Genomic DNA, 4426 nt, shown 5'->3' on the forward strand with positions numbered 1-4426 from the left:
ATGCTAGAGCGGTCCTTTAACACTCCTTACCCACAGGAGGACTCTGGAGGAATCAACAGGACAATCTATCTACCTTTAATCCATTGGAGTCAGAATAGATTGGATAACATGAATTTGGAATTAAACGAGCAAAACATTCATTTTGCAGCATGTTAAATAGAAGTGGACATCCAGTGCAGGCAATAGTCAACTTTTTACTATGCTGCATTATTTTCACTAGTGGAGATTAATTCTAAGAGAAGCGAAAGCATTAATTAGGAGTAAACTATCATATGTGCTGATTGTGACTATAATGCAATTAATTCTAACACAGGTGAAATAAAGATCTTAAATATTGATAAACCACTTTAAAATACAATATAAAATATTGGTGTTCTACTGCTTACAGCAGAATTGTTCAATGTTACCTTTAAAAACACCATAGCTCCATCAATTAACTCTTTAGAAAATTCTGCTTAAAGAATTACTCCAATGTCCATGACCATTACTGCTTTTAGAAGTAGTCATTGAGAAAGGAATCTGGTGGAGGCAGACCTAGTGAGCTTCTATCCTTTCAGGTAGGTAGCATCTTCAAGGCAAAATCTTTATCTCTCCTTGTTCCCTACACGCTTTTGTGATCTGTCCCAGCCTTCCCACCTCCCCACCTCCCCACATTGGTTCATTTATCATTTTATTTCTCTAATCCCCTGCTTCCCTTTGTCCACATCCCACTACCTCCCTTCTCTGCATGCACACTATGCCAGTGAGAAATGTCCAATTAAATGCTTTCTAAAAGAAACATGCTTCTCTATGAGCATTTGAGCATTTGAGAAGCATTTGGTTGGACCATTGAGCGAAAATGGGTGACATGTCATGACATCAAGATGGAATCTGGAATATCCTTACACAGAGCTTCATTCCAAGTATTTTTTAACATCGTTTTTAGCATTTTATAAAGTACTAATGGGAGATGGGACTAGTACTTAGTGATTAACAGCGCAATCTAATTAAAAATATGAAAAAGGCTTAGGTAACCCTGTAATGTAGGCTTGTCACCTTTCAATATTTGTACCCTACTGGAACAGCCACTGCCAATTTTTTATTCGCTTATATTAGAGCTTATACAGTCTATCATATTCAAAAGAAGAAATAAGAATGGGAGATTAACCCAAAACAGATGTATGAATTATTAGAATGTTTTGTACATATATATATATATATATATATATATATATATATATATATATATATATATAATTTTTTTTTTTTTTTGCGCATAAGTAAAATAACATTTATGTCTCTTAAACCATTATCTCATATATTACATACATAAACACAATATAGGTATTTTAGGACCTCAAATAAGATAACAAGTAATATTTACCTAGGTGGTTAAACTATATCCTTTTTAAATAGCATTTTGTGATATAAAGTACAGAATATTTCTTCTGCACATAAAGACTCCTTAATACCAAATAAATAATATTACATTATAGAAAATAGAATATTTATAATATAACAAATAAGTATATATTTTTGCAAGTTGATAAAAAATGAAGAGGTTGTAAAACATTACAAATTTCTATTCTAGATTGAAGAATTATGCTTCAAGGTTTATTCAAACATAGTTGCAAAGACACGCACGCATTTATTGGGTCACTTGCCATTTTATGTTTTTCCCAGTTGCTCAACAATTGGAATATAAAAGTCAGGGCCAGATTTAGGGTGATTTCAGAATGTCTTTCAATATAGTTTAACCAAATTTGTCCCTTAAGCATGAACCAGCTTTGGTTCAATGCTCTCATTTCCCTATATGACGCTTTAACTCTTTAAAAAAAATGAGAAAAGTTTTGCTTGCATATGTAATATCTGTAATTATTTCCTAATGACTACACTTGTGAAATTTTATCACTCGTGTGCTCTAAAATGTACATTATTTTTGGCTCAAATACAGTATTATTCTATAATATAATTAAACAACATTACATTAGAGCAGTCATAAATCAGTAACTTTTTCCACATGTTATATAATATGTTTTGTGTAATATAAAAATATGAAAAGAACAGGCCAGTTTAGGTAAGCATCCCAACTATTAGAAATGTCGATACATTCACTAAATGTGAATGCAAGCAAAACTCATGCTTCTTGGCTTATACATAAAAAACTACCAAAGCCTTTGCTTAGAAGGAGTTCAACACAATAATGCCACAATAATGCACATATTTAATATAACATAAATTTATTTGTTCTGTGCTTTAACTTATATACACCTAGAAAATCAGTTACAGTGTGGTTCAAGAGGTACCCCTTGCATATTAGGTTAGCATGCATTTTTACATCCAAGTTGGTAGTTGGTAAACTTTATGAGATTATCAGGGTAATTCACTAATGTGAGGATTGGAGGTAATTCAAACTGAGTATTGATTTTTTATATTTGGAAATTGGAAGAGGTGTGGAGTGCAACAGTACACAATCTTTTTTAAAAGGTGGTGCATCAAAAAAATTGTTTGGTGATCTTGGCCTTAATCATGTCTTAAAAAGGTTGTATATGAGCTCAATCCTACCACACATGCCATATTGTCCCTTCTGCCTTCTCACATCTCCAACACGCACCTGGACCTGATGATCCTATGGAGGAGTGTAGAAATCCTGTATCAGAGAAAGATCAATTTATAATTAACCTTCTGCTATCGGGAGCTAACTGAGCTTTTATGATGCAGAATCAATATTTTTTTCCTTATGCATAGTTAAATAACTGGTGTTTTTTTTTACCAGCAATCCAATTTTCTTTTACTCTGGTTTCTCTTCAGACCGAATAAATCTTTCGCGTTTAACTAAAGATTTCCGTGGAGAGGAATAACCATTGTAAAGCACTGCGGAATTTGTTGGCGCTATATAAATAACAACATAATAATTTTCTTTAAACTGTAAGCTCTTGGGTGAGTCCTACACTAGCAATTCACCTTGCTGTTTTCAGCTAAAAGGCAATCTAATGAGACAGAGAGGGGTATTTTTCTCTTTGTTTACTGAATATCCCTACATTTTTTACAAATGAGCAACGAGAATCAAAATGATTATTTATTAATATAAATGTGTAATTAACACTCACAACACATGTTAATTATGATACATGTTAAGAACCTATTGGCTGTTTTCTCTAAGCACAAATACGTTTCCAGTTATAATATTCTATGAGAGAACTGCTATTTAATGACCAGAGTTAATGTGTCCAAATTTGTAGAATTTAGCCCTACACATTAACCAATTAAAATAAAGATTGCTTAGTTGAAGACTAAGTAAAGAGGTGTTAAACATATTTGAAGACTAATAATTTGCAAATCAGTGTTAAAAACATGCAGACAATTTGGATGGTTAACACATCATAATATACTAGACTTGTGTACAACAAAAAATAGTTTTACCCAAACCACTTTGCTGGAAATTAATTTTTTTTCGAGATGACTGACTTTTGACAATATGGCGGTTTGGCTTGGCCAAATTATTTTAATGAAAAAAAATCTGGAAAAACAAATCAGATTATCGAAAAGGTGCAATAAACATTAATATTATGTATATATTTGACCATATTCCAATAGGCAGATTTTGCTGCCATTTGGTTCTCAAATAAGAAAAAGTAACAGATATGGGGCAAAGAGGAGGAGAATTATGTTATTTGTTTACTGATTCTCATTTTCTTCCCTCTGTTGGTCACCTCTCACTATTATGCATTGCTTTGGGTTTATGATTTTGCTACATTTCAGCTTGAAGTTGAACGAATATCCAAGTCTATAGAATGCCAAATCAAGAAAATCATTTTAAGACAGATGTAGCTGCTAGGCTAGGTAGCGTGCACAGTATGGGTACCTTTGGGCCCCTGAAACACCCATAGTTCAGCCCCCTGCTTACCTAATATCAAGTTGGCCCTGCTGGTGCCCCAGATTTTGAGTAAACCACTCAAAAGGAAAACATGTTGGTTGTGAAGTTGTGAGTACATGTTTAAAGATGTATAGAAATATAAATGCTGGTGGCAATTAATGTGTTTTTGAGCTTTCTATAATGATCTATAAATAACTTATTTACTTATAAGTGCATCTGTGTTTTTATTCTAGATTTCAACAGAAATTGACACTTTTATAAGTTAACCTGGTTACACCCCCCTGGCTTTCATTTAGACCAAAGGTCTTGTCACTTCCTGGTTTGGTTAGCTAAGTGAAGTTAACTCAAACTGAAGAGTCACTCTGAGCACCTGCTTTGCAAAGACTTTGTGGAATAGACTTCATTGGAAAGTCTGGACAGCCACAGAATGGAGAAAAAGAAATATCCAGGCACACCTGAGGTTTCTTCTAAAAGGAATTCTTTATTTAAAACAAGGAGACATGGATGTCTGCATAGGGATTGAAGCAGATGGCTTGCAAAAGCAGCAGGCAAGAAAATTGTAGATTTTGC

At 33.3% G+C, this 4426-nt stretch overlaps 1 pseudogene; it reads left to right on the forward strand.

Annotated features, from left to right (window-relative positions):
• The first annotated feature begins 2770 nt into the window (after positions 1-2770).
• Positions 2771-2892, forward strand: LOC134613160 (U5 spliceosomal RNA; annotated as a pseudogene).
• Positions 2893-4426: the final 1534 nt, after the last annotated feature.

The sequence above is a fragment of the Pelobates fuscus genome, chromosome 5, assembly GCF_036172605.1.
Source record: "Pelobates fuscus isolate aPelFus1 chromosome 5, aPelFus1.pri, whole genome shotgun sequence".
Classification (NCBI taxonomy): domain Eukaryota; kingdom Metazoa; phylum Chordata; class Amphibia; order Anura; family Pelobatidae; genus Pelobates; species Pelobates fuscus.